Source organism: Pteropus medius, unplaced genomic scaffold (assembly GCF_902729225.1).
Source record: "Pteropus medius unplaced genomic scaffold, Ma_sr-lr_union100, whole genome shotgun sequence".
Lineage (NCBI taxonomy): Eukaryota > Metazoa > Chordata > Mammalia > Chiroptera > Pteropodidae > Pteropus > Pteropus medius.
In genome coordinates, this window is record NW_024340698.1 from 1,101,398 (window position 1) to 1,117,157 (window position 15,760).

Here is a 15,760-nt window from a genome sequence, read left to right on the forward strand (position 1 = left end):
AAAAGCAACAATAGAAAGGCAGCTAGTTACTTACAAGGAAGCTGCCATAAGGCTGATTTCTCTGTAGAAACTTTGCTAGCCAGAAGGGTGTAGCACCAAATATTTAAAGTGATGAAAAGCAAAGACCTACAACCAAGATTACCTTACCCAGCAAAGCTATTATTTAGAATAAAAGGACAGATAAAGAGCTTCCCAGACAAAGAGCTTCCCAGACAAGAAGTTAAAGGAGTTCATCATCACCAAGCCGGAGTCACAGGAAATGTTGGAAGGACTTCTTTAAGAAGAAGGAAAAAATATATTTTAAAAATATGACTAAAGATTGGCAATAATTACATATCTATCAAACAAGTACTTCAAATGAAAAATAATTAAAAGTTCCAACTAAAAGATAGAGTGGCTGAATAGATGAGAAAATAAGGCCCTTACATAGGCTGCTTATAAGAGACTCACTTCAGATTAAGACACGCATAGACTAAAAGTAATGGGGTGGAAAAATATATTTCATATTGGACCTAGAGGGGTAGTGTGCTGAGCAGAATAAGTCAGACACAGGAAGAAAAATGCCATATGATTGCATATATATGTGGACTCTAAGAACAAAATAAATAAAACAAAACAAAAAAATAGAAACAAGCTCATAGATACAAAGAACATTTTGAGGGTTTCCAGATGGGATGGGGGTTGGGGGGACCAGTGAAAAGAGGGGAAAGGGGAAAGGATTAAGAAATACAAATGGGTAGTTACAAAATAGTCATGGAGATATAAAGTATAGCATAAGGAATATTTTAATAATTATGTATGGTGTCAGAGGGGCACTAGATCACTTTGTTGATTATATAGATGTCTAATCACTATGTTGTATATCTGAAACTAATATAATATTGTATGTCAACTATAACTGAGAAATAAAAAAAAAATATTAAAAAAAATATGTCTGGGGGAGAGTAAGATGGAGGACTAGGTAAAAGCAGGGTTCGTCTCCTCCCTAGTCTGCATTGAAATTACAACCAAATTATAAAATAATCGATGTGGAGAATCATCTGAAATCCAGGTGATCATAACACCTACATTTGATAATATAAAGGAGCCACATGGAAGCCGGTGGGAGGGGCAAAGTGTCAAATCGGGCTGGACCCGCACCCGCGGGTGGTGGAGGATCACTGGGAGGGAGGGCAAGGGTGCAGAGGCTCCCCTGAAGGAGAGGGGGGTCCTGGCTTCATTTGGGGACTTCCCAGCCCAGGGTCCCAGCCCAAGGAAGCAGAGATTCCAATAACTCTGACTGTACAAACCAGAGGGGATTCCGGCCATCTAGGCGAGACAAAAAGGGACTGAAACCCTAGACACCAGCAGCTGACCTTGCTACAATTGGAAGCTTGTACAGGAGCCACAGAGACAGCACTGGCATGTAAACTGACACTGCAGTGGCAGGGGAAAATTTACTCTATAGACCCAGGAGACTCCCAGGGTCCCTGTGCCACCCAACACGCATATCACCCAGAGGCCCATCCAGTTTCAGAGACTTACAGGCAACTGACAGGCACCGTCAGGCCTTGAGGAGCACTGGTCCCTCTGATAAACTGCCCTAGGTCAGGGACAGGGAATAACCGAGAGTTGCCTACAGTGTTGTCTCTTCCACTTACATACAGATCCAGCATAAGCAACAACCATCTGTGGATCACTTTGTAGTTTCCACTGCATAGCCCTGAGCGATCAAAAGTAGCAGCTGACCTTGGCCTATGGGGGAGCCCCTCCCAGGGGGCCACAAAACCAATGCATCTGGGGGTTGGTACCAGACCACAACGGAGCAGCTCCTGACTACTCCCATTAGTGGTACACACAAAGGGTGGTCTCAATAAGTACACAAGCCTGCTAAGGCAAATCCCACTCAGTGGGGTCAGCCCCCACACTCTTACCCTGTGGGCACAGCCAGTTGTCACCATTAGTCAGCCTGAGCATTAATCCCATCCACTGATCTACTAACAACAATAAAGGCTTAGCTACAACAGAAGATCACACACACAATCCACACAAAGATCATGCCCAGAGACCCCAGCACTGGGGATCAGGGAGAGTGCACCACTGGGCCACACAGGACATCTTCCACATTAGGCCATCTAGTCAATGCTGAGAGACAAAACGGATATTCCTGACACACAGAAATGAACACAGAGAGGCTAATAAAATGAGAAAACAAAGAAACATGCCACAAATGAAACAACAGGAGAAAATTCCAGAATATAAGCTAAATGAAATGGAGGGAAGCAACCTACCAGAGACAGAGTTCAGAATAATGGTTATAAGGATGTTCAACAAACTTATGGGGAGAAAGGATGAGTACAATGAGAACCTCAACAGAGAGATAGTAAGCATAAAAAAGAACATAGAAACTATAAAAAAGAACCAGACAGAAATGAAGAATACAATAACTGAAATGAAGAATACACTAGAAGGAGACAACAGTAGATTGGACAAAGCAGAAGATCAAATCAGCGAATTGGAAGAAAGGATAGCAGAATACACTCAAGCAGAACAACAAAAAGAAAAAAAAATTAATGAGGATAGTTTAAGAGACCTCTGGAACAACATGAAGCGTAACAATATCCAGATCATAGGAGTACCTGAAGGGGAAGAGAGAGAGCAAGGGATTGAGAATCTACTCAAAGAAATAATGACAGAAAACTTCCCTAACCTGGCATAGGAATTGGACATACAAGTCCAAGAAACGCAAACAGTCTTAAGCAAGAGGAATTCAAACAGACCTACACTAAGACACCCCATAATTAAAATGCCAAAAGTCAAAGACAAACAGAGACTCTTAAAAGCCACAAGAGAAAGGCAGCTAGTTACTTACAAGGGTACCCCCATAAGAATGCCTGCTGATTTTTCAATGGAAACTTTACAGGCCAGAAGAGATTGGCAGGAAATATTCAAAGTTATGAAAAAACAAGAATCTACAACCGCAAATACTCTATCCAGCAAGGCTTTTGATTAAAATAGAAGGTGAGATAAAGAGCTTCCCAGACAGGAAAAAGGAATTCAAGAATAGGGAAGATTCTCTAACTCCTTTTATGAGGCCACCATTACCTTGATTCCAAAACCAGACAAAGACATTACAATAAAAAGAAAACTATCGACCAATATCTCTTATGAACATTGTTGCAAAAATCCTCAACAAAATATTAGCGAACCGAATTCAGCAATACATTAAAAATATACACCATGATCAAGTTGGATTTATTCCTGGGATGCAAAGTTAGATTTATTCCTAGGATGCAAGGTTGGTATGATATCCACAAATCAATTAATGTGATATATCACATTAACAAATGAAAAGATAAAAACCATATGATCATATCAATAGATGCAATAAAAGCATTCGACAAAATCCGGCATCCATTTATGATCAAAACTCTCAGCAAAGTGAGAATAGAGAGAACATACCTCAACATAATATAGGCCATATATGACAAACCTATAGCTAACATCATACTCAATGGGAAAAGGCTAAAGCATTTTCCTTAAGATCAGGAATGAGACAAGGATTCCCAATTTTACTACTCCTCAACATTGTATTAGAAGTCTTAGCCACAGCAATATGACAAGAAAGAGAAATAAATGGCATCTGAATTGGAAAGAAATAAAATTCTCATTATTTGCCGATGACATGATACTACATATAGAGAATGCTAAAGATTCCACCAAAAAACAGTTAGAACTGATCAATGAATTCAGTAAAGTAGCAGGTTACAAAATAAATATTCAGAAGTCAGTGGCATTTTTATACACCAATGATGAACATTCAGAAAGAGAAATTAAGAAAACAATCTCATTTACAATTGCATCGAAAACTATAAAATACCTGGGAATCAAATTAACCAAGGAAGTAAAGGACCTGTCCTCAGAAAATTATAAGTCATTGAAAAATAAATTGACAAAGATACAAAAAAAGGAAGCATATACCGTGCTCATGGGTAGGAAGAATCAACATCATTAAAATGTCCATACTATGGGTCATTTTGTTGTTGGTTGTTGTTGTTATAATGCCTGGTTATAGCTCTTTGCTGAAATCATGTGCCTCCTTTGGGGCATGCTTTGTCTTCCTAAAATATACTTTTAATAAATCTTTTATAAATCTCAAAAATAAAATAAAATGGCTATACTACCCAAAGCAACCTATAGATTCAATGCAATCCCTATCAAAATACCAATGGCATTTTTCAGAGAGCTAGAATAAATTATCCTAAAATTTATATGGAATCATAAAAGACCCCGAATAGCCACAGCAATCTTGAGAAGGAAGAACAAATTTGGAGGTATCACAATACCTGATATCAAACTATACTACAAGGCTACAGTAATCAAAACAGCATCGTACTGGCATAAAAACAGATACATTGATCAATGGAACAGAATAGAGAGCCCAGAAATAAATCCACAACTATACGCTCACTAATATATGACAAAAGAGGTAAGAATATACAATGGGGTAAAGATAGTCTCTTCGATAAATGGTGTTGGGAAAACTGGAGAGATATGTGCAAAAAAAAGAAAAAGAAAAGAAAAGAAAAGAAAAAAGAAACTGGACCACCTTCTTACACCATATACAAGAATAGACCCAAAATGAATTAAAGACTTAAATGAAAGACATAAAACTTCTAGATGAAAACATAGGCAGCAAATTCTCTGATATTACTAACAGGAATTTTTTTTTTTTGGATATATCTCCCCGGGCAAGGGAAACAAACAAAAAAAATGAACAAATGGTACTATATCGAACTAAAAAGTTTTTGTACATCAAAGGAAGCCATCAACAAAACAAAAAGGCAACTGACTGATTGGGAGAATATATTCGCTAATGATACATCTAATAAGAAGTTAATATGCAAAATATATAAAGAACTCATACAACTCAACAACAACAACAACGAAAACAATCCAATTAAATAATGGGTAGAAAGCTTGAACAGATACTGCTCCAAAGAGGAAATACAGATGGCTAATAGACATATGAAAAGATACTCAAGGTCACTAATCATCAGAGAAATGCAAATTAAAACAACAATGAGATATCACCTGACACCTGTCAGAATGGCTATCATCGATAAATCAAAAAACAAGTGTTGTTGAGGATGTGGAGAAAAGGGAATCCTCATCCATTGTTGATGGGATTGTAAATTGGTACAGGTGCTATGGAAAACAGTATGGAGGTTTCTCAAAAAATTAAACGTGGATATACCTTTTGACCCAGCAATTGTAATTCTGGGTATTTACCCAAACAAAACCAAAACAATAATTCGTAAAGATCTATGCACCCCAATATTCATGGCAACACAATTTACAATAGCCAAGCTATGGAAGCAACCTAAATGCCCATCAACAGACAATTGGATAAAGAAATTGTGCTTCATATATACAATGGAATATTACTCAGCCATTATAAAAATGAAATCCTACCATTTGCAATGACATGGATGGAACTAGAGGTTATTATGCTGAGTGAAATAAGTCAGACGGAGAAAGATAAATACCATATGATTTCACTTATATGTAGAATCTAAGGAACAAAAAGAACAAATGAATCAAAAACAGACTCACAAATATAGTAGACAATTTGGGGACAGACGGAAGAGAGGGGAGTTAGGAGGATGGGAGAAAGGGGTGAAGGGTTAAAGAAGTACAAATTAGTAGTTGATAGATGGTCACGGGGGCGGGGAGCATGGCATAGCAAACGCAGTCAGCATTAATGTAATGGCTAAGTGAAAAACCAGAAGAAAGACGAAGCAATTAGGGGGATGGTTTTATAAACTACATAAATGTCTAACCAATGTACTGTATACTTGAAACTAATTAAAATAAATAAATAATTTTTAAAAAATGTCCAAATATTGTCAACTGTGCCATAAGAGGCAAAACTGCACCTCATTGAGGAACACAAGAATTAACACAGATCTTTTAGGGGGCATAAGATTGTATATAGATTTAAATATATACACATATATATGTACACCTATATGAACATCTATATTATATAATCTTTTTTTGTATCATGATAAACTTTGTGTTTTTATTTTGTGAAATAATAAAAGTGGATCGTGTCAAAAGTAAGCACCTAAAAAAGGTAATGATCAAACAATGAACATACATTTATTTCTAAAATTCATGAAAGGCTGATCAGATAAACATAAATTGAGAAAATATTATGACAACAAAAACAGTGCTGACAAAAATACTATATAGAACTGAAAAGTTCAACTATCATGGGTAAAGAACTAGCAGAGTTCAGCCAAAATCTAATCAGAAATATTCTACAGGGAAAATGGAAGGCTATTCAAATTTATTTTTTAATCATTTTGTTGTTTCTGTCTTTCTTCAAGGCAGAATATGCTTAAGCTCATACAGGGATTGTTCCTGTATAATTCTAGAATGATGGAATGAATCAGAGAATTGCATAAACTCCCTGGTGAATTCACCATCTGCCCATGTCCTCTGAATATTTTCTATGACTGAACTCATTGAATAAGTGACACTGAAGGCATTATTGAGTAGAAAGAAACAATGAGAATATAAAATAAAGGGAACACCCAAACATCAAAACTCGTGCCGGTTTAGAAGCCCATGGTGCAAAATTGCATTGGGTGCCCAAAGAGCTTCCTCTTATTTTCAGACCTTCTTACTGTGATGAAAATCTTTGGCAATACATTGGCATCAGATTTATCTTCTGCACTAATGGCTACTAGAATTAAACAACAGTAATAATAATGATGATGATGATGATAATAATAATAATAATAATAATAATAATAATAATAATAATGTCTTTCCTAGAGTAATGCTCTCATTGGTAGAACTGGCCAGGGCATCCATAAGGGAAGCTTCCATTGCACAGACCCAAAGTTAAATCTTAGTTCAAATGCTGACTTGGACACTGATTTCCAGGACACTAACCAGTTTTCACGTTCTCTGCTTTGCAGATGCCCAACCTAATCGAATACATCTAACAAGCCTTTTGTCCATCTACTCTCTGCAGAAATTCATGAGAACTCTACATTCTCCATTCCCTCTCATCCTTTGTAAAATATTCTCTTCTAGGCAAAAAGTGTCACTGAAGATCCTTGAGCATTTCAGAAAAGCAATGTTTTTGATAACTTAAAAAGTAATCCAAAGTAGATTTTGATGCGTCAATAAATTATCTGGGTTGCTGTGAGTTGTATAGACAATTAATTCATATAATATATATTAAAATTGGAAAAAATAGAACAGTATTTTAAATCTATATAACTGTCATATAACTTTTATCCATTAAGGTTTTCATTGTTTCTATCATGTTCATGTAAGTTAACTCTTAATAAGATGCAGCCCAAATCCAGCCTATTTATTTCTCCAGTTTTCACAGCTTTAATCAATTTTTTTTAAATGAAGTACTTATGTAAACTCTGCTTCAATAGAGAGGTATCTTTAGGCTAGGCATGTATAGAGTATAGTTCTTGATATATTGGTTCAAACAGAAAAGGAAAGAGTTGACACACAAAATTCTTCACTGCTGCCACAGACCATGGGTCAGCAAACTAAGTCCCATGGGCCAAAACCAAGCCATCATCTGATTTGTAAACAGTTTTATTGGAATGCAGCCATGCCTATTCATTTACATATTGTTTATAGCTGCTTTTGTGCTATAAAAGCAGAGTTGAGTAGTTGTGGCAGGAACATCGTGCCCTGCAAAATCTAAAATATTTGCTATCTAGCTCTTTGCAGAAAATGGTTGCCAACTCCTGGCATAGACTATCAAAGTGAAGGGATTGTAGAAATAATTCACTCCCTTTATATTCTTGGGGGGGGGAAACTGAGGCCTAGAGGGAGTACATGACTTTCCCAAAATCACACAGCTAACTGCTAATTTCACAAAGGGCAGTATTTCATCTTTTCTTATAGCTGAGTAATACTCCACTGTACATATGTACCACAACTTCTTTATCCAATCATCTATCATAGGACACTTCGGTTGCTCCCATGTCCTGGCCACTGTGAATAATGCTGCAATGAACATCGGTGTGCATATATCTTTTCGGATAAATGTTTTCAAGTCTTTGCGGTAAATACCCAGTAGAGGGATTGGATTATTAGATCATATAGTAGATCAATTCTTAGTTTTTTTAGGAACCTCCATACTGTTTTCCATAGTGGCTGTACCAATGTATAGCCATCAGCAGCATGTGAGGGTTCCTCCTACACTTGTTATTATTTGTCCTGTTGATAACAGCTATTCTAACAGGTGTGAGATGGTATCTCATTGTGGTTTTAATTTGCATTTCCCTAATAACTAGCGATGTTGAGCATCTTTTCATATCTTTGTTGGTCATTTGCATGTCTTCTTGGGAGAAGTATCTGTTCAGGTCTTCTGCCCATTTTTTAATTGGATTGTTTGTATTTTTGTTGTTTTTGAATTGCATGAGTTCTTTGTATATTTTGGACATTAGGCCCTAATCGGAGGTGTTGTTTACAAATATATATTCCCATTTGGATGGTTGCCTCTTTGCCTTGTTGATGGTTTCCTTTGCTGTGCAGAAGCTTTTTAGTTTGATGTAGTCCCATACATTTATTTTTGCTTTTATTTCCCTTGTCTTTGAGGTCAAATTCATAAAATCCTCTCTAAGTTCAGGTCCATGAGTTTAGTACCTATGTTTTCTTCTATGCAATTGATTGTTTCATGTCTTATATTCAGGTCCTTAATCCATTTTGAGTTAATTTTGGTGTATTTATCCCAGTAATTTTAATTAAAAATGCCTATATAAGTGGAGAAGTATAAGCATAGGAAATTTCTGGAAGAGTACACAGTAAAACTGTTGGTAATTGTAAAATTTGGACAGTGAGGCTAAAGTTGCATTGTGAGAAGGAGAGTAATTTTCTATTGTTTACCATTTTTACCATGTGTATGTGTTCTTTTAATACATTTTTTAAATTAGTGAAAACAAAGAGCTACGCATTATTAAAAATTAAACCTTGTGAACAGACTATTGACAAGAGAGGAACTATAAAGAATCACTGAATATTTGAAAGAAAAAATTAAGTTTACTAAGTGGTTCAAATAAAAACATTTTACTATATTTTGCCCATCAAAATGGGAAATTTTAAAAGATTAATTCAAAGTGAATTTAAGGTGTTGTGGTGGAAATCTTGGGCTGTGTAACATAAGTTTGCTAATTGCTAATAGAGAAAGTTATTTGATAAGTTGAGCCTTATCTGTAAATAAGGATGAGTACCTAACTCGTAGAGTTTTTTTGAGTAATAAATGAGATAAAACATGTATAGTAACTGGCTCACAGTAAAGTGTTAATAAATATTAACTATATTATTGTGTGATGATTATGTTATAGAGAAATCGGTACCTTTGAATCGTACTGGTAAAAGTATAAGGTCATAGAATCTTTTAATAGAGAACTGGCAATATTTTTCAAGAGTTTGACCCAGTAATTTCACTTATGGTAACTTATTACAAGGGAATAATCAGAGATATGCACCAAGATTTATGCACAATATTGCTAATAACTGTGTTATCTATAAGCACAAAAACATGGGAAGAATCTAAATGCTAGGTGGAAGAGACTGGTCAAATAAGATAAGACATACACATATAATCCAATTCTGTGTAGGTATTACAAATCATATTTTTGAAGCCTATCGCATGACATGAGGAAATTATAAAAAAATAATGTAAATTACCAAAGGAAAGATACAAAATTCCACATGTATCATGATTCTCATTTTGTTTTTTTTTAAAAATACAGATAAAAAAATAATATAATAAAATGTAAGCACTGGCTATATTTTGTGATCTTTAGTTCTTTAGCTCTTTTTCAAATGTTTCTAAAAAGAATATATATTTTTGCAATGATCATGTTTTTTTTTTAATTTGGTATTTAATATAATATACATACAGAAAAGTGAACACATGATGAGTGTTTATTGTGGATTTTCACAAACTGAATGCACCATTACTTGTACAATTATCAAGAATCAGACATCACCAGTCTCCCACCTTTACCTTGAGGTCTCTCTCATTCACTAACTACACCTCACCTCCTCCAGGGTTACCATTTTCATGACTTCTAACGGCTTATATCTGTTTGGCTTGTTTTTTGCAGTTTACATGAGTGGAATCATATAACATCTACTCTTTGTGTTTGACTTCTTTTGCTAAACAATTTAAACTTAATGTTTTATTTATATTCCAATACTCTCAAAAGAAAAATTCAAGTTGAATATAGCAATTTATCCTCCTTGCGTGATGCAATGTCCTTTGTAAATGAATAGTTCTCCCCACAGCTATTTTTTCTGAGTTGTCAGTATCCTTTAAATTCTAGGAAACTCTTCTGCAGAGCATTATAAGCTGATAAATTAAAATAATAAAAATGACAATGAAATAATAATAGTAATATGTAAACCATAAAATATTAAAGAGGAAAAAGCATATGAAATTTCTTTTAAACTTATGAATTAGAGTCTAAGATAAATTGGTTGAGAATAGAGTAAATTATTTTATTTAGTAACTATCATGTGCATACACCTATTATACACTAGACACCTATTATATGCTAGGCATTTATATTGTATGTTGTCTCATTATTTAAACTTCACAATAAGCCTGTGAAGTAGATGCTATTATTACCACAGTACAGATATAAAAACTAGGGCTCTGCAAGGTTTTCTGCCCACGACTGCTCAAATAATAAGGGGGAACCAGTGTTGTAACCCAGGTTTCTCTGATTTCAAAGTTGGGCCTCTTTCTACTATGATGCATATATATTGTTAGTTATGTCAGAAAATTGTGTTTTTCTTCCATTTCCTTTTGAATTCCCATAGTAGCACGTGATTTAAATTCAGGGTGGAAATAGCCCAGGGAACTCACAGCAGTAACAAAGGACAAATTGCCTTAAGGCCTGCTTATCCTTGCCTGTTTTACTTGTATCAGCAATACTTATATATTCCTTACAACCCGACAATGCAACATGAGAATTCAATGGAATTCAGGCATAGGTTTTCAGCTAGGTTTAGGGAGAAAAAAAAGAGCAAGGGGAAACAATGAATTAATAATGTTCAAAATTGTTGCAAGGATTACTCATTTCATCAGAAACTCCCTGTAGTGCTCAGCGCATTTTTTCCTGATTCTGACATTCTTGCCTGCCTTCCTCATTTTTGCATTCTTTCCAGGGTATTTCTTTTATGCAGCAGCCTTCAATACTTCTATATTGCAATTTTGTTTGCTTATCATTTTAGTGGTTATTATTTCCACTTTTTCTAATTCTTTCCTCCATTCTTAACTGGCATTTTGTTTGAGAAGTTAGTGTTGACTTTCTTTCCTTGACCTTTCTTTCACTGTCAGTCATATTTCTTTCTAGATTCTTCGATGTTCTCTTACATGAAAATTAGTTTTTTTATTTAAATTTTTTTATTAATGTGTAGTTGGCATTTGGTATTATATGAGTTTCAAGTGTACAACATAGTGATTCGACATTTATGTAACTTACGAAGTGATCACCATGATAAGTCTAGTAACCATCTGTCACCATACAAAGTTATTATTATATTACTGACTACATTCCTTGTCCTGTACTTTACATCCCCATGGCTTACTGATTTTATAATTGGAAGTTTGTACCTTATTGCCCTTCACCTTTTCACCCATCCCACCAACTCCTCTCCTCTGGCAACTTTAGTTCATTGTCTATATCTATGAGTCTCTTTGTGTTTTGTTTGTTTGATTTGTTTAGATACTTTATGTAAGTGAAATCATATAGTATATGTCTTTCTCTGTCTGACTTATTCCACTTAGCATAATACTCTCTAGGTCCATCCACTTCATCCCAAATGGCAAGATTTCATTCTTTTTTTATTGCTGAAAAATAGTTCACTGAATTATATCTATAATCTAACATCTTTATTCATCTATTGATGGACACTTAGATTGCTTCCATATCTTGGATATTTTAAATAATGCTGGAATAAACATAAGAGTGCATATACTTTTTGAAATTATTGTTTTTGTTTTCTTTGGATAAATATCAAGAATGGAACTGCTAGGTTATATGGTAGTTTTATGACCCAGAAATTTTAATTTTATGAGAAACCTCCATACTGTTTTCCATAGTAGCGGCATCAATTTATAATCTCACCAACAGTGCATGGGAGTTCCCTTTTCTCCACATCCCTGTCAACACTTGTTTGTTGACATACTGACAACAGTCATTCTGAAAGGTGTGAGGCGAGATTTCATTATGGTTTTGATTTACATTTCCCTGATTAGTGAAGATGAGCATCTTTTTATATGTCTGTTGGCCATCTCTATCTCTTCTTTGAAGAAATGTCTATTGAGGTACTATGTGCATTTTTAAATGAATGTTTTTAAGGTTGAGTTGTATGGGTTCCTTATATATTTTGGATATTAACCCCTTACCAGATATATCATTTGCACATATCTTCTCTCATTCAGTAGGTTTTCTTTACATTTTGTTGATGGTTTTCTTTGCTGTGCTAAAGCTTATTAATTTGATGAAGTCCTTTTTGTCTATTTTTGCTTTTCTTGCCCTTGCCCAAGGAGATATACCCCAAAAGATATTTCTAAGACTGATGTCAAAGAGTTTACTTCCTATGTTTTCTTCTAGGAGTTTTATGGTTTCAGGCTTTGTGTTTAAGTCCAGTCCATTTTGAGCTTCTTTTTGTATGTGGTGTAAGAGAGTGGTCCAATTTCATTTTTTGCATGTATATGTCCAGTTTTCCCAACACCACTTATTGAATAGACTATCGTTTTCCCATTGTATGTTCTTGCCTAGTTTGTCATAGATTAATTGACTACATAAGCAAGGGTTTATTTTCGGGTTCTCTAGTCAGTTTCATTGATTTATTTGTCTGTTTTTCAGCACCATATTGTTTTGAAAACTATAGCTTTGTAGTATACTTTGAAATCAAGAAGCTGATACTTCCAAATTTTTTCTTTCCTCATGATTTTGTGGCTATTTGGGGTCTTTCATGATTCCATATAAATTTTAGGATTGTTCTAGCTCTTAGTAAAATGCCAGTGGTATTTTGATAGGGATGGCCTTGAATATGCAGATTGCTTTGGGTAGTACGGGCATTTTAATGATATCAATCCTACCAATCCCTGAACATGAGATGGCCTTCCATTACTTGTGTCCTCTTCAATTTTTTTCATTAATGTCTTATAGTTTTCTTAGTACATGTCTTTTACCTTCTTGTTTAAATTTATTCCTATGTATTCATTTTTATGCTAATGTAAATGAGATTGTTTTCTTAATTTCTTCCTGTAATCACTCATTATTAGTGTAAATAAAAACAACAGAATACAGATTTTGTATCCTATATCTTTACTGAATTTATTTATTAGTTCTAATAGTTTCTTGGTGGAGTCTTTAGGGTTTTCTATATATACAATCATGTTACCTGCAAATAATGATGGTTTTACTTCTTCCTTTCCAATCTGGATGCCTTTTATTTCTCTTTCTTGTCCACTTGCTATAGCTAGGACTTCCAATACTATGTTGAATAAAAGTGGTGAGAGTGGGCATCCTTTTCTTGTTCGCGATCTTAGAGGAAAATCTTTCAGCTTTAAATTGAAAAATCAAAAAAGATGGGGAAAACAGTGAAGGAGAATAAGAGGTTCAAACTTCCACGTATAAAACAAACAAGTCATGAGGATGTGGTATACAGCATAGGGAATATAGTCAATAATATTATGGTGGCATTGTATGGTGTCAGATGGTTGCTGGACTTATCATGGTGATCACTTCTTTAGATATATAAATGTTGAATAACTATGGTGTATACCTGAAATACAATATTGTATGTTAGCTATATTTTAATAAAAATGTTTAAAAAAAAACTTTAAGATTTTCACCATTGAATATGATGTTAGCTGTGGGTTTTTTATATATAGCTTTTAATATGTTGAGGTATGTTCCCTTTAGACCCACTTTGTGGAGAGTTCTTATAATAAATGGATTTTGAATTTTGTCAAGTGTTTTTTCTGCTTCTGTTGAGATGACATGATTTTTATTCTTGGTTTTGTTGATGTGGTATATACAGGTCTCCTTGGAAGAAATTCAACTTGATTATGGTATATAATCCTTTTAATTTATTGTTAATTTTGGTTTGCTAAATATTTTGTTGAGAATTAATGGATCTATCTTCATCAGGGATATTGGCCTGTAATTTTCATTTTTTATAGTCTGTCTGGTTTTGGTATGAGGGCAACATTGGCTTCACAGAATCAGTTTGGAAGTGTTCCTTCCTCTTCATTTTTTTGGAATAGTTTGAAAAGGAAAGGTACTAATTCTTTTGAAAATATCTGGTGGAATTCACCTGTGAAGCCATCTAGTCCTGGACTCTTTGTTGGAAGTTTTTTTGATTATTGACTTAATTTTGTTGCTTGTAATCAATCTGTTCAGATTTGCTATTTCTTCCTGGTTCAATCATGGAAGGTGATATGTTTCTATAAATGTATCCATTTCTTCTATATTGTTAAATTTGTTGGCATATAATTGTATTGCTGTTGATTTCTGCTTTTATGTGTTTTCATATTTGCGTTATATATCTAAGTACTCATATGTTGGGTGTGCAGATATTTATTATTGTTATATCCTTTTCTTCAGTTGACCCCTTTATCATCATGTAATGGGCTTCTTTGTCTTTTATTATTGTCTTTGTTTTATAGTCTATATTGTCTGATATAACTATTGCTACCATAGCTTTCTTTTTTATTTCTATTTTCATAGAATATCTTCTTGCATTCCTGTTTCAGGCTGTGTCTTTTGATCTGAATTATGTCTCTTGTAGGTAGCTCATAGATGAGTTTTATTTATCTATCCATTCAACCATCTTATATCTTTTGATTGGATCATTTACTCATGATACTTAACAATCTGTCTTTTACACTTAGTCTTCTAAATGTGAAATGATCCTTGCCTGTCTAAAACTGGGAAACAGTATTGGCCCAATTTATCCAAACACCATCATCACCAGTGAAAACACACCCATTGTCTTAGGAAGACAGCACAGCTTATTTGCAATATTTTATTATTATATTAATAGGCAGTATCAATATTTTTTTAATTTGGGGGATTTAATTTCTTTCTGGTGAGTTACACAATATGCAATAAAATGAGATGGGTGGTTGTCATGTATATCGAAGATCTCTAAGTAGTGGATCTCAGATATGTGTCCTGGATGAGTATAAGATGAAAACTACAAACCTAGAGCAGCATTTCTCAGTTTGGTCCAGGGACCTCTTGCATCAGAATCACTAGGCATGCAGGGTAAACATACAGAGCTCTAAACTATGAAATTAGAATGCCGTATAGGTGAGACAAAGGAATCTCCATGATTAAAGAGCTCTCTAAAGTACAGAGCAGAGTGTCTCAAACTTGGCACTACTGTCATTCTAGACTGGATAATTGTTGTGGGGAGCTACATTATGCATCATTCTTGGCCTCTATTCATTAGATTCCAGTAGCAAACTCCCTCCCCGTCAGGGTGGCAATCAAAAATGTCCTAGGGGCTGGCAAAATCATCCCCAGCTGATAACCACTTCTTTAGAGCAAAAATTCCTAAGGTTAAGTAATTAAAACAGTCATTGGAAGTAAAAAGTAAATGATTAGTAAAATGATGAGCTTTCTTTGTAGATTGAATAAACCCAGGGAACTCTCCATTGAGAGTTCATGGAGTATCATGGAGGAGGGACGAGAAAGAGAGA